This window comes from Mirounga angustirostris, unplaced genomic scaffold (assembly GCF_029215605.1).
Source record: "Mirounga angustirostris isolate CCGP_5_RB_7025 unplaced genomic scaffold, mMirAng1.0.hap1 SCAF_3, whole genome shotgun sequence".
Classification (NCBI taxonomy): Eukaryota; Metazoa; Chordata; class Mammalia; order Carnivora; family Phocidae; genus Mirounga; species Mirounga angustirostris.
This window is the reverse complement of record NW_026991711.1, coordinates 48,878,613-48,902,931: the sequence shown is the minus strand read 5'-3', so window position 1 is coordinate 48,902,931 and position 24,319 is coordinate 48,878,613. Positions and strand designations below refer to the sequence as shown.

The window sequence follows — 24,319 nt, the reverse complement described above, 5'->3', positions numbered from 1 at the left end:
TTTTATAGTTCAGTTAATGCAGGAAATTTGTTTTACAAAACACAACATGTATATGTTGTACATACATATATATAATATGCACATATACATGCATATATAATATTCTTATATATTTTTTGCATTGTGCATGATTAGAAAATATTCCTTAAGAAGAATACAGAGTTTGGGGGTGGTTTGAAAGCCTTCAAATTTAAAAATAAATTTTAAAAATTAGTAACATATATACTGATCTAGCTAGACATCTTGCTTACTAGAACTATTAAATTATATTTATAATTCATATTGAATATAAAAAAGAATGGCAAATGTCATAAAAACAGTACTGGTTTCTCCAACAACCAGATGTAATAGGAAATGAAATTTCAGTATGTATAACATCATTAATATACAAAAGCACACATTTAGAAAATGCAAACCGGTTTTTTTGGTTTGGCTGGAACATAAAAATAAGCGAAGTGAACAAATGGTTAGGAAAGGGACATTTCTTACCACATCACTGAGACCTTTGAATACTATTTTAAGTTATCTGAAGCTTATTTCCAAGACACTTTTTTAAACATGGCATTTACAGGATTGTTAACAGAGAAGTCAATGAATGGGAACTATCATGACATTAATAATGGACACAAAGCAAATAAAGTATTGCAGTATTTCAGGTGAAAGGTAATGAAGATACTTTGTGTATTATCAGTGGACATGAAAAGAAAGTTGATTTCAGAAAAATTTATACATAAATAATAATTTCATATGAGGTTACTGGATACTAAGTATTTTACATAAATTATTTCATTTGAGTTTCATAATAATGGCAAGAGATAAATGCTATTGCTAATTACTCACGTTATACAGAGGAGGATTGTAAACATCTGTTTAAGTACCATCCTAAATTAAGGACGAGTAGCTAGTAAGTGTCTAAGCCTGATTTCAAACATAGACAATTTGACTCCAGAGTTAGCACACTTATTAAGAGAGAGAGATTGAAAGAGAGAGAGAGAGATTATATATCCTCAGGGTGAGTAGGTAAGAACACTTGGGGACTGCTATAGTAACAAAAATCAGGAGGAAATTGACAAGGGTCCTAAGGTTCAACCTAGGGTGGCAAATGGTGATAGTGTTAACAAAACATGGAATTATAAGAGTAAGAACAAAGTTTGGGGAAAAAGTGAAAATTGGGTTTGATTATATATATTTTTGCTCTGGCAACTCATGTAGGTAAAGTTAGAAATATAATACAAAAAACAAGTTGTGGTTAGAGCGCAAATCTGGAATTCTTTTTTTTTTTTAAGATTTTATTTATTTATTTATTTATTTATTTATTTATTTATTTATTTATTTATTTGAGAGAGACACAGCGAGAGAGGGAACACAAGCAGGGGGAGTGGGAGGGGGAGAAGCAGGCTTCCCACAGAGCAGTGAGCCCAATGTGGGGCTCGATCCCAATAACCTGGGATCATGACCTGAGCCGAAAACAGGCGCTTAACAACTGAGCCACCCAGGCACCCCGCAAATCTGGAAGTTCTTAACAGAGATAAATTTATAGGCTTTAGGATACTACACAACACAAATAGTTTTGCATACAACCCTGACAATTTGACCAAAGCCAAACCATTCCAAATTAAATAAATACTTGCTTCCTTAGATACTAAAATACCAGTCACTATTATTTCATAGGCTTTAATGACTGCTGTTTATCCCATTCTATTTTATGTTTAGAGTTATTTTTCCTGTACTACTTGGTTCACTATATGTAATTAAAAAACTAATAATCTGCTATGGTTTTTGTATATCTGCCCTCTACTTCTTAGATAGTGTATATCACTTGTAGCTTTCATAAGCTTCAGAAATCAACATAAGTACATATTTCTCTACATGCTCACATTGCCTACTGAGGATATTTAACACCTTGGAAGTTATGCAGCAACAAAGTGATAATATTTCTGATCTTTTCCCACCCTCACCACCAAATATTCATAATTACCCCACATCTTCTCACCCAATGGATATAAAGCATTTATTCCTTCTGGAGTTGGAAAGAACCTATTAGAAGTCAATACTTGAGTGTTAATCTTTAAATAGTTTTTTTCTTTAGATTTTCTTTGCAGATAGCAATTTTAAGTAACTTGAAGTATTAGAAGGGGAATATTTAATTTAGCAGAACATGACTTTATAAAGAAAGAAAGAGGGGCGCCTGGGTGGCTCAGTCGTTAAGCATCTGCCTTCAGCTCAGGTCATGATCCCAGGGTCCTGGGATGGAGCCCCGCATCGGGCTCCCTGCTCAGCGGGAAGCCTGCTTCTCCCTCTCCCACTCCCCCCGCTTGTGTTCCCTCTCTCGCTCTCTCTCTCTCTGTCAAATTAATAAATAAAATCTTTAAAAAAAAAAGAAAAAGAAATTTCCTCTAAATGTTCAAAGCTGGACACTAATAGTAAAAGACAAGTCTGCATTACTGTGACCGAGAGTATACAATAAAGCCATCAAGTTGATATGAATTATGATGTGGATTCTAACCATACAGGATGAGGAAGAAAATACTTTTTGAGTGTTAGAAGTTAACTAAGCTACTCCTTGGTATTGCCGCCTAGGCATCCATTTTGTGGTCACCTTAAACTGACACTAGCCCCCTCATGCAAGCACATGCCCTAGATAGAAGCCCACCGAGTCACAAGCAAATCCAAGTTCCTGATATGACTTCCCAATAGTCCCTGTAATCATCAGTCTCCCCTGCCTTGCAACACCTGCATGCCTTAAGTATGTCCCTCTTAGGAAGGATCCCTGTGGGGTTTACCAAAACCCCGTTCTTTGGGTTTGAATTGGCCAGTCTGGCCTTAGTTTAGGAACTACAAAACACTCCACCCACAGACCCTAATAAAGCCATGTGCCCCACCCAGGTCCTATCTTTGTCTGCCCTCTGCCTTGACTTCCCCATGTAGTCCCTCAAGGTATGCCAGGTAATTCCTCCAGGATCTGTGAGTAATTTCTGCTTTCTCTATTTTAGTTCCTGTGGTCTATTATTGAATTGAGGAACACCATCAGGCACCATGGGCTCCGCTTAATAAGTGTTAATTTGACAAATTCATAACATAGAGTCTCAGAAGTAAGCCAGAAGAAGATATAGGGATTAGAACTGATGGTCCTTTGTTGCTTTGCTCATGTTAAAAGTCCAGTGAGAGGAGGAGCTCCTGGTTGACCCAGTTGGTAGACAGTGTGACTCCTGATCTTAGAAGTTGTGAGTTCAAGCCCTATGTTGGGCTTATTTTCAAACAATAAAATCTTAAAAAAAAAAAAAATTCAGTGAGATGGAAGTAAAGATGCTCTTCTTGGCCTAGGGGAATTTGACCATATTGTGTCTTCCACCCATTTGCCCCAACAAATCCATTCCCACAAAATGTAGAAACAGTAGAGTAGCAAGGTAGGTATTTGAGCATACTGACTGAGGGGATGAGTGATAAGAGATGAATTGTGAGTTTCTTCCAAATTTTTTTGATTTTACCATAAAGGGAATGAGAGGTATTTGAAGTCTATATGCACAAATATAGTCTAAATAAAATATTTTTAGCCGTGTTATTTTTTTATACAAATGACCCCTGATGCTATAAAGAAAATCCGTGGAGATGAGAATGAAGACTCAGAGTGGTAAGTAAGAGACTAGTTACTAGTGTGTATTAATGGTTTGCTTTAGAAATGAAGCTGGCTTTGACTAGGGTTCAATAGTGCAATTGTGAGGGTGCCTGGGTGGCTCAGTCGCTGGGCGTCTGCCTTCGGCTCAGGTCGTGACCCCAGGGTCCTGGGATCGAGCCCCACATCAGGCTCCCTGCTCTGCGGGAAGCCTGCTTCTCCTTCTCCCACTCCCCCTGCTTGTGTTCCCTCTCTTGCTGTGTCTCTCTCTGTCAAATAAATAAAATCTTAAAAAAAAAAATAATGCAATTGTGAGAGGAAATCAAGTACATGAATTATTTTAGAGGTAAAATTGCAAACACATGGTAATGCAATTGTTGTGGGCTATAAAGAGAAATAAAAGGATGATAGATCATACCAAAATTTTAAGTCAGAGCATGTGAGTGGGTGGTGGTTAAATGTGTTGAGATAAACTCATAAAGCTACCAGACTTCATGCTACTAAGTATCTAAATCCACTAACTGGATCCTTTTGCTTTACTTTCATGTCCATTCAGTTAACACCTAGTGATAATTTGTCTTCCCATGTAGATGTCTATGGGGAAAACAAATTAGTGGTTAGGCAAACACAAAAGTCTGACCCACCTCCTGTATTATCTCTCACTGTAAATTAATTATTTGCCTCTCTGGGTTACATACTTGGTATTTTGTGAGATTTAATCATGAAAGTCATCATTTAAAATTCTACTCAACAGTATTAACTGAGGTTAATATTTTGGTTAATATTATATTTTGGCCTCCTTAGACAATATAGCAAAGACATTATGCAGCACTAACTACTTAAAATAAAAGCCCTATACTGTTCTCTTTCCATCCAAATTTTCATATCCAGATACCTGTGGTACCCTGCAAACAACATAAAATACCTATCTCTGGTCATCAAGAACCTTTAGCTTCCTTCCATGGAAACTAATGCAGGGTGCACTCAACTTCCACAGCACATATTATAACATTTGGAAAGGAATATCACAGTTAATCTGAATTCCCCCAATTTCCATAAATGCCTGAGAAAATATTTCAGTCTTTTCTTCTACCAGAAAATTGTCCGGTGTCCAGACCCATGAAGGTTCCTTTCTCTTTCTCTTTACCCTTCACTGTGTCTTTTCCTGGAATAATTTTGGAGTCAGCCACTTTGCCAGCAAGTTCTCTTCTTAATCCCTGAAGGCACTGAAGTTCTTCCACAGATGACTGTTAATACAACCATATGAAAAGGTTTGCTCTTCAGGAGATTCCATTATTTATTTTTTTGAAAACCTACTAAAGCTCCATCGCTTCAGTAAAGCAAAAAACCTTTGTCAATCATCTGTGGCAATCCCTTATCTGCAGTTTTCTCTCTATATTTAAAAACAATCATGGTTCAAACCTAATCCAGTAAAACTGCTCTTTATGCAAATTTACTGAACCTACCTTAATTTTCTACTGAAAACTTGGATGAAAACATATTTTTATTTTAAAGATACACATTCCTCAAGGAAATTTACTAGAGACTGAAAACAGCACTATAATTTATTTAAAATTGCTTTGTCCTACAGAGTGAGATATATATATATATATATTTAGGGACCTATTTTTTTTTCCTTTTTTTTTTATTCTGTTATGTTAATCACCCATCCCCCCACCCCTCTCTCCTACATACATCACATATTTGGGTGAATCTTTTAGTCTCAGAGATCCACATTATACCAAAATTTGGACCTAAAAGCAATAGACCATTGAAATAATTATAATCATATGGTTGGGAATGATAGTTTTCTTAACTACAGCATTTTTGTCATGGAATTTAAATGGTTGTGACTACAAATCATTTAAGTTGGTATTTTTGGAAGCTAGAATTGTTTTTGTGAATTTCTCAGCACTTGTTTCCAAGTTGACCTTAAAAACATACAAACAATGTTTCCTTGGTTTGTTTTTGTTTTGTTTTTTGTTTCAATCATTATGGTTCAAGTTATACAAAATAGTGGAAGGTTATTCAGTTAATCCTGTTTTTTATTTTATTTTATTTTATTATGTTATGTTAATCACTATACATTACATCATTAGTTTTTGATGTAGTGTTCCATGATTCATTGTTTGCATATAACACCCAGTGCTCCATTCAATACATGCCTTCTTTAATACCCATCACCAGGCTAACCCATCCCCCTCCCCCCTCCCCTCTAGAACCCTCAGTTTGTTTTTCAGTCCATCGTCTCTCATGGTTCGTCTCCCCCTCCAATTTCCCCCCCTTCATTTTCCCCTCCTGCTATCTTCTTTTTTTTTTTTTATAACATATAATGTATTATTTGTTTCAGGGGTACAGGTCTGTGATTCAACAGTCTTACACAATTCACAGCACTCACCATAGCACATACCCTCCCCAATGACTATCACCCAGCCACCCCATCCCTCCCACCCCCCACCACTCCAGCAACCCTCACTTTGTTTCCTGAGCTTAAGAATTCCTCATATCAGTGAGGTCATATGATACATGTATATATATATTTTACCTTAGTTTTAATACACTGAGTCTCTACTCAGGTAACATTTTTTACAACTAATTAGCAACACATGCTCCAGGGACAGCTGTTAACATTTGAGAGACTAAGCAGGAGTTTATGGTCGCAAGCATTAATAGAATGCTACAAATAATTCATCATTGATGATACTAGTAGGTATTACTATATGGAGATTGACTGGAAATACTGTACAGGTATCCACACAGCTATATGAATATTTTATAATAAGGTGACAATCCCAGCTGTTTAACACACTGCAGTGGTTCCTGAGGCCAAGAAGCCCATTCAATCCTATATCCCACCACTATGATGAGGGTTTCACATACTTGATTAACTAGAGATGTAGCTAAATCATATGATAAGAATAATGATTTTTTTTTCCTTGACTACTGAAAAGGGTTTATTTACATGGCAAAATTTGGTCTTAGGTTCACATTCATTATGTCAAATAACCAGGTTGTATAACTATAGGAGTGGGGGCCACAAGCTCTTTTCCTCCTATAAATCTGGAGGTTACAGACTGTGTAGGGACATATAAGGAAAAAAAGCAAAATAACATTTATTTAATATGAACAAAGTTTCTGACTTTATTTTAGGTCAGTGTTCCTCACATGTTACGGTGCATATCTATCACCTGAGGATCATACTAAAATGCAGGTTCTCATTCAGTCCTTCTGGGATCTGGCTTTAACAAGGTCTTAGCTGGATGACTGATGTTACTCCTCATCCAATAGCAAGAAGGAGGTAGTATGTTAGTGTAGTCATATTAATTAAAAAATAAGTATCCTTAATTAAAAATTAAAAACAATTAAAAAATTAAACATAATTTAAAAAATATCTTTATATTGGGAATGCTTGCTTAAAACTTTAATGTTGTTAAGGATTTTTGCTACAGCATGGGAAAATGATTAAGAAAGAAAAACATGTTATTTTTTAGTACATTAAGTCTAAAGGAATGGGGAATTTAGAGACTTCCTGTATAACTCAGTGGTGGATATGTGTCTTTGAACTTTCTAATAATTTTGAATTGATTAGTAAGCTCTTTCTGTCTTGATTCAATACTGATGTCTCTGAAGACAAAACTGAATTTCTTGTTTCTCTAAGATGACAATGGCTCTTATATACAAAGGCATCAGTTATTTTGTAGTTAAAACAATTTTATTTTTTATTTTATTTTTATTTTTTGATGGTAGCAATCTTTTTCTTTATTAATTCCAAGTCAAACTAAGATTTTAGAGACTATTAATTTCAATAATAAATGTGTAGGAGAGGTTATGAAAGGGAATTTTTCTGTATATTTGCTTGTCCTGACATGCTGGAATTCTCTAATTTATAGGAGAAAATTACTAATTTTCAAGCCTAACGTTAAATATATTGTTTCTTAATACAAACAGATCACTACCCACTATGCTTTCAGTTTTTTACACTTTGGGATTTAATTCATTTCAATACAACATGCATTAAACATTTACCTGCACCAGACACCAGGTTAGGAACTGCTGATAACTTTAACACTTAAATATGCCTTTAAGTATTGCTTGGGGTGGGATGACCGAACTTTCCCCCAGATAAACAACAAATATAACAAGAGCTAGTAAATGCATTTAGAGGTTCACAGATATTTTGATCAAAGAAAAAACAATAGTAGCCAGCTCAATATTAAATATATACTCTGATGTATAAATTAGGAGTGATTTTCCATGGATGGAGTTAGAAAGTGGAAAGTAATTTCTCAAGACTTCAAAAAAGTGACCTTCGTGTTGGACCTTTGAGTATGAGGGATGGGTAGAATTTCACCCAGTAGATGAGGGATTACACAACTCTGGGGAAAAGGAAGACCTGAGGAACAAGAAGGGTCAGAGAGTGAAGAAACGGTTCAGGAAAATCAAGAAGCCAAAAAGGGCTGAAGTTTTCAGTCAATGGTTAGGCATGTTAAAAAAGGTGTGTAGAAGGTTAAAAAGATATAACTTTTAGTGAATAATCATATACTATTGTAAAGACTACTGAATATAAAGTAAATAAGGAAATAAGTGCCTTCATTATTTTCCTTGACACAATCATATCTCTTAGAATTCATTAGATGATTTTTTTTTTAAGATTTTATTTATTTATTTATTTGAGAGAGAGAATCAGAGAGAGAGAGCATGAGAGGGGGAGGGTCAGAGGGAGAAGCAGACTCCCCGCTGAGCAGGGAGCCCAATGTGGGACTCGATCCCGGGACTCCAGGATCATGACTTGAGCCAAAGGCAGTCGCCTAACCAACTGAGCCACCCAGGTGCCCCCATTAGATGATTCTTATTAACAAAAATTGTTTTTTCATTTCATTTCAAAAGCAATTGATAGATATAAAATAAATATCAGTTTGATTTTCATGTATCCACAGCTAAAGGCAGGGTCTTAACTACTGAGAAGAGCTTATTATCTCGGTTTCTACTAAAATTATTTGTTTAAACTTAGTTATTATAGATATTTTTATTAATATTCTCATAGAACTGGAACATGATAATTCAATATGAACCTTTGGTTTTCATACCTTTATAGAAAAATGCTGAAGAGTAATATTGTGTTTTAAACATCAACATGCATTTTCAACAGTAATGAAATGTTCTGACAGAAAAATGCTTTTGCTTTAAATATTGGAAATCCTAAGTAGTGAATGCCATTACAATTATGCTAATTTGTTAGATAACCTCATATATATTTAATTTGTTATTTAACTTTTGTATATTTAATTAAGATATTTTACTCATGCCCAGATTTGTTTCAGAAAGTTGACTTTCATTAACTCATTATAAAGTGAGTTGAAAGTGAGGAGAAGGGAAAAATGAAAATAACAGCAGGAAAAACTGAAGCAATGAATTAGGTTAAATTTATTAAACATAATGATTCTATGGATACTACATTTGGGCCCATGGATTTATCCTTTGAAGGACAAATCAAAAACAGAAAACTCATCAGTCAAATAATTCAAAATGATGTAAGGTTAAAAGCAACAACAACAATAAAAGAAGTTTCTCAGGAGAAATATATTATTTTTGGCAGCAAGATTGGAGTTTTCTTCAGGGTTTTCTGTGAAGAAAATATTGTAGGGGCACCTGGGTGGCTCAGTCAGTTAAGCCTTCAACTCTTGTTTTGGTTCAGGTCATGTTGAGGTCATGAGATGGAGCCCCAAGTTGGGCTCTATACTGGGTGTGGAGTCTGCTTGAGGATTCTCTCTCCCTCTTCCTTTATCCCTCCCCCTGCTCGTGCTCTCTTTCTCTGTCTCTCAAATTAATAAATAAATATTTTTAAAAAAGAAAATACTGTATATTCCACTTATATTGACCCACAACATAAGCAACTTGAATTTTCTAAAAGAAAGTCTGTTGGTGGTCAATAAATGAAGACCTAAATATTCGATGTTATAAAGCAAAATAAAGGGGATGAAATCTACATCTTTCATGCCATCTTTCCTAAAACGTATTAATCTCAACTGACATTTTAATGACTTGTCATAAGCTTGATGGCATTTTTAAAAATTTGGAGCTTAGTTGTATTCTTTTTGCCAGTTGGAGAGAGAGAAGAAGAAGGGGGGGAGGGGGAGAATGACGGGGAGAAAATGTAGGAGGAGGAGAAGGAGGAGAAGAAGAAAAGGAAGAGGGTGAAGGGAAGGTGTGAGACGGAGGAGAAGGAGGAAGGAAGAGTTGCAAAGGAAAGAAGTATGAAAGGAAGAAGTTCTCTCCTTTAACCATTAAGAAACTCACCATTTCTTGTGTTTGTGTCATGGGTTAAATATTCCTAAGAAATCATTGCATAAGCATTTTATATTACCCTTGTTATATCTTTATTAAGATCTTTAAAAGCAAATGTATTAATAAATTAATCATATCCCTTTTCAAATTTCTTTTCCACAAACATCTATATACATTATTTTCAGTCAAAGACCTGACCTCTGACCTTGTTATCTACACCACAAATACATGAGGAACACTGGTCCTTTTGAGAATTTCACTTTTTCTTGAAATCAGTGAGTCTTGCATATTTGCCTCTTAAAAATGTTATGAAAAAGCAATTCACTTATGGACTGAAAAATTAAATATAAAAGTGTTTTAATAAAAGATGAACATACCTCCTACTAGATCTCTGCTTCTGTTCCTTACTTTTAACTATAGTCCATAATTTCTTCCCTATTCTCAAAGAAAAATTTTATTCTGTTGCAGTTATTTGTCTCATGTATTATTTACGTATGTACTAAAGACAAATAGGTACCAAACGTTTGGTTTATTTACTTTGTGATATTTCTGGGAGAACTTTCTTTCTCTAACAATAAACATCAATCACATTATTTTCAGTTGCTAAATAAAATTTTATTGTATGAAAATACTATGAATTTTAAAGAATCATATTGATGGACATAAACACAATTTTTCTCTTTTCTTATTTTTTATTTACAGTATATAAACATGCTAGTTAACTAGCAATTCAATGGATGCATTAATATATCAGTGATATAAATATTTAGAAATGGAATTACTGAGGTTGTTTTGAGAAATAACACCAAATTTTCCTCAAAAAGAGCTTAGACCAATTTATATTCCCATGAAGTCGTATGAGAATCACCTTGCCATTTCTCTGAATTAAAACTTTGTAACCTCTGTAATCCAACAGGTAGAACAGATAAATCATTGTTATTTAACTTTGTGTTTATTTATGAATGTGGTAATAATTTTATAAGCCATTATAGGGTAGTCATATATTTCCTATGAACAGCCTATTATTGCCATGTGCACATTTTCTATTGGAGTGTTGATTGCTTTACATATTTGTAAGCATTTCTTAAGCATTAAATGAATTTTCTATTTAACCTTCCAATGTGCTGCTAGCTGTGAGTTTTTTTTATTATAATTCTACATTTAAAATTTTCATTCCTAAATTCATTACATTGTGGTAAAAGAATATGGAAATTTCTCAAATTTTTATTGTATGAAAAATTTTAAAAATAAGTGAAGTATCATTCTTGAATTTGTTTAAATATTTTTTGTTTATTTGTCATAGTATATTGATGGCATTTGTGGGAGTTTTTGCACTGGAACTCTTTTTTTTTCAGTTTTTTTAACCAAAATATGAGCTTTGTTAAAAATATGAAATATTTACAATGAAGATATGTAAGTTTTACAGTGAAAAATAAGAAATTCTTGGCTGATTCACATTCCCCAGACAGAATGATTTTCTATTCTTATCATTGTTTTTCTTAGTGTTCATCTGTATATTTCTACATAATATGATTTTCATAATTCATAAGTTAATTTTATCCTCCTTCTAATATTAGTATTATGGACCATGATTTCTTTTTGTTTGCATTTTACAATCTTTGCCTATATTTCAATTATTTTATTATATCATTTCTGAGCAACATATACTCCAAAATAGATGGGTTTTTTTCTAGCAATAGACAACTTTATTCCATTTACATTTATTGAAATGACATTCAATAGTCTGAGGTCTGACACTTCCTCTTATGGCATGCTTTCTTTTTGATGGTTTCTTTTTTATTTTCTCTATTACACTATATGGTTTCCTGAATTGATTAGAGTATAGTAAATCATTATAACAAATTGAGCAAAAGGTATGGCTTAACATATTATGAGCTTATTTCTTGGTGATCTGAGACCATCATGTGTATCATTTCTTCCTTCTTATTCTGTGTCTCTCACACTAGACTGCAAGTTGCATGGAAGAACAGTTTTTTTTCATGTCCTCAAAAACTTTTGTTAAGTAAATATTATAGTATCAGAGTATATTTTCTCACTAAAATTTGCATGTTGTTTTTGATTTAGTAATATGTTTAAAATTTTTCCTTTCTCCTCACCTGTCGATTTACCTTGGTTTCTTTATGCCTTATCTGGCTACATATAATCATCAGAAATTTTTCCTTATTTTTTTCTTTTACATGAATATCTTTCTCCAGCTGGGTCAAGTATTCCTATCTGTATGCTTCAACAGCTTATTGTGCAAAAATTCTGTCTGTCTTGGGAAATTAACATTATAAAGACTCATTTTTTCTTCAGTAGTTTGTTCCCTATGGCGTTCTGAAATAGAGAGGACTCGTTGTTTTGACTCAAGAATTCTAGCTTTTATTTGACTCCATGATATGTTCAATTTCAGAGAAAAATACAATACTTGTGCTCAAATTAGACCGAAGTTATATTTTAAGATTTTTTTTTAAAGATTTATTTATTTATTGGGTGGGGGAGAGAGAACATGTGGAGGGAAGGGTACAGGGGAAAGGAAGATCTGAAGCAGACTCCCCTCTGAGCGTGGAGCCCAACTGGGGGCTCAATCTCACGATCCTGAGATCATGACCTGAGCCAAAATCAAGAGTCAGATGCTTAACTGACTGAGCCACCTAAGTGCCCCTAGACCACAGTTATATTTTGACTAAGGATTAACATGCCCACCCCAAACTCTCTGACCTCATTTCCGAAGTTTCTTCCCATTGTTCAGTTGGCTCCAACCTCTCTTGTCTTCTTGATTTTCACCAAAAATGTGCCAAACTCACTCTCACTCTGGAGCATTTGGACTTAATGTTGTCTCCAATTGGAATGATTTGAACAAAATGTTCGCGTAGCTTGCTTCCTCACTTTATTCAAGCCTCTGCTCAAACATTATCTCATCAGTGAGATCTTGGCCAACAATCTTTCTTCAACAAGCATCCCTCAATCTATCATTCTTTACATTCATCCTGCTTTACTCATCATCACCAACATAAAACTTATTAAGTATCTGTTTGCTCCACTAGAACATAAGCTTTATGAAACTTTTCCGTTTGTTTTGTAAACTTCTGCTTCCCCTAGATCAATGCCCACCCAAGGAGTTGGTTACATGAGTTAATCAATAATGCATCAAGTGATAGATGATGGATGTTCAACAAATGCTAGTCAATACCCCCAGCCAAATACCTCGGTACTTATATAGATGAATATTTAATAGTAAATAGACAGTTCATCACATCCAAAATCATAATACCCAGATAGCATAGATAATTTAAGGCAATCAAAGATATTTTCAATACCTCTTAATGCCTTGATACAAAATCTTATAAAGTTCTGGAGTCATAAAAGTAAGTAAGGCACAGTTCCTGTATTTAAGGAATTCACAATCTAGGAAAACAGATAAAAAAAATCTCTGTGTATATATTCCAAACTGTAAAAACTCATGCCAGACAGCAGTGTCTTTGAGGTCTGACCTTATGATTTCTTTTCATATTAAATTTCTGTACCAAGTACAGTATCAAGAAATCCTACATTGTTGAATTATATTTATTCTTTATTTGTTGGTATCCTTATTTTTTAATATGGGAGCCTACACCAACTATAATCTTCCACCAAGGGCTATATTCTCTGCCAAGTAATTTCCCTCTGTAAAGGAAATTAAAATTTTTATTCTGTGCTGACCACACCAGTGTTTTCTGCCTACTTATACCCAGATTTCTTTAAATATAAAAAAGTAGATGGTTCTGAATATTTGAATCTAGGTATTTTTTTTACTCTCAGTCCTTGTTATTAGGCCAAATCTTTCAAAGTACATTTCGAAAATAAAACAAAACGCAGGCGACATTTTACTTTCAAATCCATCAGTTATTTGTTTATGTTGAAATAACTATAAAATTAGCTAGTTTCTACTCCAACTCACCCACCTCTAAGGGCAGCGTCTATTATAATGCAAATTGCTACTGTTGAGATATTCTTTTCATCTTTATGAAATGAGAATCATTAAGTATTCATTTGGTAAAATGCCGTAGCTCTCTGCCAGTCATTCATAGTACCAGCGCTAGGCTACTTACACTGCTATATTTACTGTAATTGAATTTCTCTAGAATAGCAAGCTGTTAGAACTATTAAGTGCCCAATCAGAAACTTCACATATGTCTCAATTAAAATGTGGCAGCTACACAGGATGGATAAACGTGCATGCCTTTGAACCATATGAAACTCTAAGATTTTGCTGTCAAATGAATAATTTAATAAAAAAATGTAACTCTATGAAAAATATGTATCTATATATTTTATTTTCCCAAAATTTTTCATGATTATCTCACTTATCTTCCTGAACTAAAACCAATACAAGACTAGTAGGGTTAGAGATCTCTCTTTTGTCAATAGTTCCTAGTGATTTTAAAAACTCTCTATGTTGGAATGAAGTTAAATTATATTATGACTCATTCGAGTAATATCAAATATTAATCAAATAGAAATTGTATGTGATATTTACCTGATAGTTCTTAGAGTTTATTTGGTTGTTTTAGGGAACAAAGCAGTTACCATGTGCAGCAAATGTATTTTTTCACTGTTCGATTTTTGGATTTCTAAAAATCACCTATATTTCCACCACCGTTAAATCTTTATTCTTATTTATTTTCTAATGAAACAGAATTTTCTGGTGAATGAAAAAATGATTTTATACTGATTGGATATAAGTGTGAATGTGGGAGTCTATGTGTGTATGTACACATTCATTTTTTAGGTTTTTCAATATATCTAATTTATAAATAGATCTATTTGCTTTTAGTATGTGTACATGGAAGCATGTTCATGAATCCTTAATAGTTGCATGTAAAATGAGTATAATGGATTTTTCTCACACTACAATTTACATAAGAATTGGTTATGCTCTTTTTGAAATTCAAATCTGACTGCCACATTTAGAGACTCGGTTGCTATTTTTTTTTTTTTAAGATTTTAAGTATTTATTTGACAGAGACACAGCAAGAGAGAGAGCACAAGTAGGGGGAGTGGGAGAGGGAGAAGCAGGCTCCCCACTGAGCAGGGAGCCCGATGTGGGGCTCAATCCCAGGACCCTGGGACCATGACCTGAGCTTAACGACTGAGCCACCCAGGCGCCCCATCGGTTGCTATTATACAATAAAAATACATTAAGATAAAATTCACAACTTTAGTGGTCACAATCACTGTATACAAAATTAGAATTTTTGGCAATTTATTTGTGTAGGGACTAAGAAAATAGGCATTTAGAGACACTTGACTGGGAATGTGTCCACAGAGGCATATTTTTGTTCAGTCTACAGATTCATGTTACAGAATCTGATCACAAATATCTCTAACCTAATGCATATTTAATCTGTGAAGTACTTGGCATGTGGTTGTATTTTTAAAATTCTAGGAATCTCGAAGTTACAGGAATATCAAAATATCTGTGTGGGAGAATTTCTTGGTTCTGTATCTAAGCATTTCCTCAGTTAGGAGTTTTATCCTCACCAATAAGAAGAGCATTTTGGTCTATTATATGATCTGAGGAGAAAAAAAATCTCCTATCTATGATGGCATTTATTGCAATTTCTTTATGCTGTGCCCTTTAAACTTTTATGATATTTTTTCTCCCCCCTTCAAATTAACCTTGAACTTGGAAAATATGTATTTGGTCAGGGATTTTCCCATCTTGAAAATAAATGGATGGTTCCACAAATAGTTCCTATTTTCTCCACCATTGTTCAAAACCACAACATACTTTTTTTTATTAGTTTATTAATACCAAGTTAATGCTATGCGTTTAGATATATGTCATACATTTAATTTAAAAAATCCATTGTATACACATTGTGTGCCAGTTTCTAAGGCACTGGGCATTGTATGTTAGCAAATATGTAATTCCCTTGTGGAGTTTGCAATAAAGTTAAGAAGACATCAGGTAAGGAATCAAATAAGGTGCAGTACTGGAGACAAAAAGCAAGATGAAGCAGTAGGTTATGTGACTTAGACTGGGTCATCAGGATCACTGTCTTTGAGAAGTTGATGTTTAAATCAAAACCAGAAAGATCACAGTTACCAGCGTATGCAAAAAGCAGAAGAAATGCAACTCCAGGCCGAAGGAATAGCAGGAGTGAGAAGGTCTTGAAACAGGGAAGAATGCATTTACTATATGCTTTTTGCACTCAAATAGAATCTCCAATGTGAGCAAGAACCACAAGGATTCCGTGCACCACTGACCCCAGCATGGTGCCCATTACCCAAGAGGCATTTAATAAATATTTGCTGAGCTAACTTTAAATGAATTATTAAATACTTTAATGCTCATCACCATGACTACTTCCTTTAACATTTGGGAAGAATCGACATTTTCAGAATTAGGAAGATTCACTTATTTAAGTGCCATTGTTTTTAATTTTGGACTTTGAGTTGAGTAAATTATATTCTTAACTTCATCATAACTGTAATATTGGTCTGCAAAATAACCTCTTGCATACATAAATTTATGTATGTTTTTTGATGTACACTTACTAATTAAACTTTTCACACCATTCTCCTTATAAGCAATCATTTTAATGTGTTATTTGTGTCTCAGTATTACTTATGTTACTACAAATTATGTATTATTCTTTTGAAATTGATTTTAATTTCCATGGATAGTTTGTGAATATAGGACTCATTCTACTTCTTCTTTTACAAACTCAGTCTATATTTTAAACAGATTGAGGTATTGTTGATGTATGATACACTGCATATATTTAAACCATACAATTGAAGAAACGTGTCTATTATCCCTAAAATCTCCTTGTGTGGCACTGTAATCCATTACTCCCTATTCCATTTCCCCATTCCTAGGTATTGATCTACTTTCTGTCACAGTGGATTTGTTTGCATTTTCTAGAATTTTATTTAAATGTAATCACACAGTGTAAACACATTTTTTCCGACTACTTTCATTCAACATAATTATTTTGCACACATATTGTTGTATGTCTCTGTAGCTCATTCCTTCCATTGGATAGGATATACCAGTTTGTTCATTCATTCAACTATTAGTGATCACTTGACAAATGCTTTTAGTTTTCTTCAGTAAACTCTGAAAAAAAAAATCCTGTTTCTGTTATAACCTGTAATGTCTCTGTCTCTACAAGTTCAGCCCATACCCACACAGGGGCATAAGCAAGGTCAAAGAGCACTGCCAGTCTCTACTTAGCTAAGTACAGTTTGCTTCTTTTTGTAATTCAGTTCAGGAGGATTTCCTTAGATCCGATGTTCTTTCGTAGTTCCATTGAAAACTATGATTTTTGTTTTGTTGTACTTTTGGCTACAACACGAAAGCAGGTGTCTTACATAACTGTAAGCATCTGGGTGTTGGAGTTTGAATACAGTTTTAAATCTTTAATACCTATTGGTCTATACAAATGTTTTATTATTTTTGTCCAAATTTTCAAATTTATTAATATATACAGGGAGTCCTCATGTTGCATGCTTCTGATATGCACCCATTTTATTTACCAGGGTTTAGTTATATAACACTAGTTCACACAGTTTAAATTTCAGTTATGGTAAATTAACTTTGAGTAATTGCATAAAGTATGAACTTTGCTGCCTTCTCTTCAATTTATGTATCACTACATAAATAACATGCATCTTATTTTTAAAAATTTTTTTACAGATGCCTATTATTATTTGTAATCAACCATCATTTTTTTTCCAAGTCTGTCAGTGATTGGTAACTGTACATTTATTCATTTCTCAAGCAGACAGCAAAGCATGTGGTTGTGTTTCTTTCGTGGCTCCCAGTGATAAACCCTAATGACGTTTTACCAAACAGACAATCAAAGGAGGGAGTTAATACACAGAAGTGCAGCAAAAACATGTTAAATGATAATGCTAAAAGTGACATTTGAATTGATTTCTAAAAGAAATTACTGATATCAATCCTTCCAATATTCCCATGCCCGGATATACAGGCCCAGGAATTGAATGAAAAATAAGTGAATCTACATAAATGAGGAAAGTGATAGTGACAAAAAATATGAAGATGTCTTGGAAGAAGTGATGCCATAGAAAACCGCCTATTAACAGAACTCTCAGAGATATTCCACACATTGAAAATGCAAAGTATGAGGTGTTGGAAGCCAATCCAAACTTAAAAATAAGCATAACAATTCGCCAAAGTATAGAAAAAATGTTCCCCCAGATCATAAGTTATAGAACGAGAATTAGAAGGTAAGCAATGATCAAAGTTCCTTCCATAACTTTTATAAAGAACAACACTTTATATCTCAATGTTTCTAATATTTTATATTACAGTGAACTAAAAGATATTAATTTTGCTGTTTTAAAAATTTGCTACATATTTAATTGACCATAGAGGATTTTTAATTTTTTAACAATACTTTTAAAGGTCACAGGACTATTATAAATTTCCCTACTGATTTCTAAGCTTGCTTTGCATGGCTTCAGCTTGCAGTCATTTTTATGATCCTGCACCATTGTGCAAAGTGTGTATTGCCTGTGTTTGTTCAACAGGAACTTTTATTCTTTTAAATCTCAGTTGTCCGTAGCTATTTATTATTTTTTTCATGTACAGTTTTTTGCATCTTTTTTTTGATAGTTATTTTCAGACCCATACCTTTTTCTTTGTAAAGAAAACTGCTCAGTTTGTTCATATTCTCTATTTTTTGTGTTTGTTTCCAATTTCTATGATTAGTTCCATTATTTTATCATGTCTTTTTTTTCTTCTCCCCCATAGGCTTTAACCATTACTTTTCTGACAATTTTAAAAATTATTTGTATAACTCATTTGCTTTCAGTTTTTATTCCCTAATAAAACACCTATCAGAATGCCTCTCACCTAGTAGAAACTTAAATATTTTTTTGGATATTAACTAAATTATTAAATATCTCCATGCTCTTTGTCTATTCCTTCTTTTTTTTTAACTGACGTGAGGTGTGACTCTCAAAGTTGGAAATCTTTATAGAGTAACAGTAAGTCTTAAAAAAAAGTTAGGAAATATGTTTTATTAATGCCTGTGACACTGTGTAATATTAAGATAGTCACATCAATCTTTGGGTCTTAGATTTTTGATGACTTGATAGTATAATCTAATATAAATGACTTGATAGTATAATCTCTCTCCCTCTGAAATGACATGATTAGTTTTGGGTCAAGAACTATGCTACAATACTTAACCACAAGTGAAGTTTTCATAGTTACATAGTTACATAATTATTTGGAAACTATTAATTCCTTTGAAACATATAAGTGATTACTCTTTCATTCTTGATGCAAAGGCATGTATCAGCAATCTTAAATTTCCCCTTTATGTTTACATATGTTAGGAAAATGATTTAAAAATTAAAAGTATTCTCCATTAATAGGTTTGCAGTCAGGATTTAGTGAAAGAAATAGAAACTACTTTAGGTATTTTCCACGGAAGGAATTCAATACAGGGGACTAAAAAGTATTAGACATATAGACAAAGGAACAATGCTGCAGAGGTGAGGATGACAATTCTGCTGTCGTATTCACAACTGCAGCTCTGTCTCCAGATGTCCAACGGACCTGCCATGCGGAGGCTTAGTGCTCACACTCATGGCCTTGTCACTAGCAAGAACAGCAACAAGCCGGCTCCTCCTACACATCTGTCTTCTGTAAGTCAAAAAAGGGAATTCATTCATTTATTTCTAAAACTTTTGCTGCAACAGAGATTAAGAAACATAGTTTTTATCCTCCCCATCTTCTCTAAATAGCAAATAATGGAATGATGAGACCTAATGTATCCACTGTATAATTACAGATAACAAGGTTGTCAAACAGATGTCTTAGGTGGAGATTTTATTTCATTATATATTGTTTTTTTTTTTTTTCTTCGAAAATCCCAGTGGACATCTCTCAAAACAGCATCAACAAGAGAAAAAAAAACAAGTAGGTCTGAAGGAGACTAAAGGTGAGAAGAGACCACCTCCGTGAATAGATTAACATACCAAGCTTAAAAAAAAAATACATATTATATATATAAAAGAATTATACAGATCAGTGTGCTTTTCAGGTGATTGACAGCCAGTGGTTTTAAGCTCAAGTGTAATATTTCATAGTTTTATGCACAAAACTCTAGTGACTGAATGCAGCTCAGAATTGAGTACTTGGAACTTGTATCAATAGAAATGTCACTGAAAGGGTTTTTGCTGGATCTTACTTTAGCTCATCTAATACGATTACAATTTGAAAGAGAAGATTTGTAATTTTCGCAACTAGATCGGTTATTTATAGTAGTGTTTTTAAAAAACACACACAAAAAGCTTTAAACATAATCTGAATAATCAGTGGGCATTATGTTTTGGGTTTTGGAACTGGGAGCATAGCCAATTGGGGTGGAATTTTAATAACTGCTTTGCTACTTTTACTGTTTACTTTAAGCAAATTTTTCATAAAAAGAGCTGGATTGACAGTCTCAAAGATCAAAGTCTTCTTTTTATCAACTGAGCAGATATAGCACAGGGAGTAAAAATTTCCCATCTGCCCAAACCCCCGCTCTGGAGATTTTACCTATAAAGGATGAGAGGATTTTTCAAGCTTTTTGCCTTTGTCTTTCTCTGGAGAGGATTCCTCATTCAGTGGCACTTACACAGGCAAAATGTTTTTTTTTTTTTTTTTTTTTTTTTTTTTTTAAAGATTTTATTTATTTATTTGACAGAGAGAGAGACACAGCGAGAGAGGAAACACAAGCAGGGGGAGTGGTAGAGGGAGAAGCAGGCTCCCGGCCGAGCAGAGAGCCCGATGCGGGGCTCGATCCCAGGACCCTGGGATCATGACCTGAGCCGAAGGCAGACGCTTAACGACTGAGCCACCCAGGTGCCCCGGCAAAATGTTTTTTGAATTAACAATGCTACATAGATTTCATTTGCTTTAGGCAATCTTTCCACTGCTACTTAACCTATTGTATTTGGAAATTATTTTAGAATCCACTGTATATTTTAAACTCAATAATATGTTTGTAAGCTTGTATTGCCATTTTGCTAATTAATAAATTGAGTCAAGAAAATTAAGTTACTTCTCTAAAATCACAAGACAAATTAGTAGCTGGGCTTGGGTAAATATTCATAGATTCTGATCATATAATGCAACAGTAAGCAAGAGAACTGGCAATGGATTTGTAGGATCTTATGCATATAAACCACATTTAATCTGATCATCAAAACCACTATAAGAGCCTGACTGAAGGTGAATCAGGAAAGAAACTAACCTTCAAAAGCTCTAAGGAAACATGTTATGTATTTTACGTATATTAAAATTAAATTACATATTGTATTATTTAACAAACATGTGAAATGTCTTATGTTGTCATTTTTTAGGAAGCACATCTCTAAAATTAGAATCTTTTTTACTAACCATACATTTGTCTCACTTATTTGTTACCATTTATTCTCTCTTGATGGTAAGTCAAGCATCCCTTACAATAAATGGTGTTTTAGATTAGATGAAATATAAGAACTACCACTATCTTTATAGATAAGAAAAATGAGGATTACGGAAAAGGAAGTTAAGTTTTTTTCCAAGTAATTTTTGCAAATTAGTAAATCATGTAGCCTGAATCTAAATTTAGGTTAATTTAATTCTCAGGCCCACCGTTACACCAACATGATATTTCCACACAGAGTGGAATTATCTTGCTAGCATGATGAAGCTGCCTGTGGCCAGGCAAAGAGGCTGATTTTTTTAAATCTGAAATACGGTCAAAGTCGACACAATCATATGTTTTTGAAGAGATTTTCTCCTTTAATCGATGTATACTTGAGTCAGTGGTTCACCATTTAAAACCTGGTACTGATAATTTCAGGGTAAAAGGTTAGACTATGATTTTTCAACATGTAATATACATAGAAATCACTATCCTGAAAAACATTTTAAGGATGATGAGTAAATGCTTTGCCAAGTCTTCTGCACTTGCCAGTGTTTTTGTGTAGTTTCAAAGACATCATACTGAGCAAGTGCTAGTCATACAGTAAGAGAGGATGAATGATAGTGAGCACAAGAGATGCAAGGCATCCTAAACTCTATACTATGAAAATACAAGGAAAACCAAATTTCATAAAGTCTGTATGATGAAAATACAATGAAATCAAATTTCACATATGGTTATTCCTACTCTAAGGAATAGTACTAAAAGAGGTAATGCATTGAATACGATAATGCAAAGACATCGGAAGCCTGAGAGAACCCATGTTTTACTATTTGTGAAACTCTGATTTATTCTGTCCCCATCAGAAGAAGTTCATCATCTCCATGAAGGCAAGGGTAGTGAGTTACTTTAATCTAATCCCCATTGTAACTCTAGCTCCCAGCAGAATGTCTGTCACAGTTGTTGTTACTCAGTTATCAAATTTATTAATTTATCTGGAAAGATAATTTTGAAACTCCAGTGTTATGGATAGAAAGAGAAGTCACTCCCAGGTTATAAGATACCAGGTAACAAACATTTTGCGGCATCCTTTGGAACAATCGACCCTCTTGAGCAGTTCTGTTAGACGGCAGAGAGTTCAAAGTGGCAGGCCCATGGGCAATGAGGATGCCTGTGTTTTATGCCTATGGTTTAAATCGGAGTAAGTTCTGTTGAGACAAAGGCATATCTAAATACGTTCTTATTCAACTAATGTTCACTGAGCTCCTAATATGTGACAGGCACTATGCCAGGTTTTGGTGATACAGAATATACACACAGTCTTACACAACGCACACACGCAGACCAAACACAAAATTCACAATCTAATGGAGGAAGCAGATTAAATAAATACTCTGACTCTCCCACCCCCCTGCTTTCGGATATAATGGCAAGGGGCCGAGGTGGGGTGATGCACCTGCTTTCTGGCTTCTCCAGCGGTCATGAGGGCACCTGCCCATGGACTGGTGCGGGGGCTGGTTGGGCATGGAGCGCTGAGTTAGGGTGGTGGGAGGGAGCTGGCGGACAGAGGGATATCCACGGAGCTTGAGATACTGGGAATGGCACGGAGGTCTTTTCTAGCCAATGACCAGGAATGCTGAGTGACACCGAGGCTGAGAGGCATGTTCGTTCCCTTCCCCCAAGTTCCCGGGAGCTTGTTCACAGTCAGCAGGGGTGTGGGTTGGCCAGGTCCCAATGAGACCCACACATTGCCACTCCGCGTCTTCCCCAACTCCTGTCCTAGGCCAAGGCGCCCGGGAGACAGAAGAGCCACTCTTCTCCCTTCCGTTGGGGCTCAGGCCGTGACGAGAAGCTGGTTCAGGCAAGGCCGCTTCGGCAAGGAACCATGGGCCTGAGTTCTGAGCGCTTGCTGACTGAGGAACGTGGCTGGGCCCAGGGCAGCAGCGCGTGGGGCGGGCGGAGGGCCTCCAGCTTGGGCGGGAAAGTGAGGCGGAAGCCTCCGGTGCTTGCAGTCCTCCCGAGGTGCTGTGGGGCGGTGGGAAGATGGGAAGGGCGGGGACAGACAGGACCAAGGGGGATTGTGGGCCGGGCGCCCTCTACCGGAAGCTCCTCTCTTCCTCGGCTCCCTAGTTCTCCCCTCGGCTGCCGTAAACCGAGGCACTTGCACAGCAGCGGCGTGACGACCCGCCTGGTCTCCCCGGGCTCCACCCTGCGCACGTCCCGTCCGGTCGCACCCAAGTCGCCCGGGGCGGGGATCTGTCGCAAGCCTGCAGCTTCACGTTCTTGTATCTGTTGCCATAGTTCAGGCGGCACAGTGAATGTGTTCAACAGCAGGAAATTAACCCTGCAAGTAAACCAGGTAATGCTCTTTTGAGATAAAATTTTGTCGAGTGATTTTAAAGATACGCTTCTGTTCTGAAGCATCCTGAGGAATATTTTCACTGGATGTAGGATTCTGGGTTGACAGTTCTTTTCTTTGAGCCCTTGAAAATTCTTGGGCCCCACTTCTTTTTGACCTCCGTTGTTTCTTATGAATAATAGCCAGTGTATTTCTAATCGTTTTTCCCCTGTGAGTAAGGTGATGACTTTCACTGGATGCTTTCAGAATTTTTTTACTTTTTTCGTTTTCTGCCTTGTCAGGCTGCCCCTTTCCCTGTTGTTTTTTAACCTGGAGAGAGCAGGCCTTTGTTGCTTTGTGTGTGTGTGTGTGTGTGTGTGTCTGTACTCGTTGTCATTTCTGGGTTGATGGTTTCTTCAGCTCCTAGTCTTTTTGTGTACGAGACAGAAAGAAGTCCCTCAAAGCCCACAACCACAAGGCTGCTCCGTCTCAGGCTGCCTCGATGGTCTGCTTTATTCTTTCCAAAAGTTGTTTTGTTTTAGTATGATCACTATTGTTTGTAGTTGTACTTAGTAAGAGTAGTAAAAAGTGTATCTACTTCATCATCCTAGAAGTGGAAGGGGCTGTTACTATTATTATTTTGATTTTTATCGCTCATTGAAT

General features: G+C 35.2%; 1 long non-coding RNA gene across 2 annotated transcripts in view; it reads left to right on the top strand.

The window, feature by feature from the left end:
• Positions 1 to 23,569: 23,569 nt before the first annotated feature.
• Positions 23,570 to 24,319, top strand: part of LOC129045655 (uncharacterized) — a 389,119-nt gene continuing 388,369 nt past the window's right edge. For both annotated transcript variants that reach the window (XR_008505691.2, XR_008505690.2), the window contains exon 1: positions 23,570 to 23,677. This is a non-coding gene — a long non-coding RNA (uncharacterized LOC129045655). The remainder of the gene's footprint in view (positions 23,678 to 24,319) is intronic.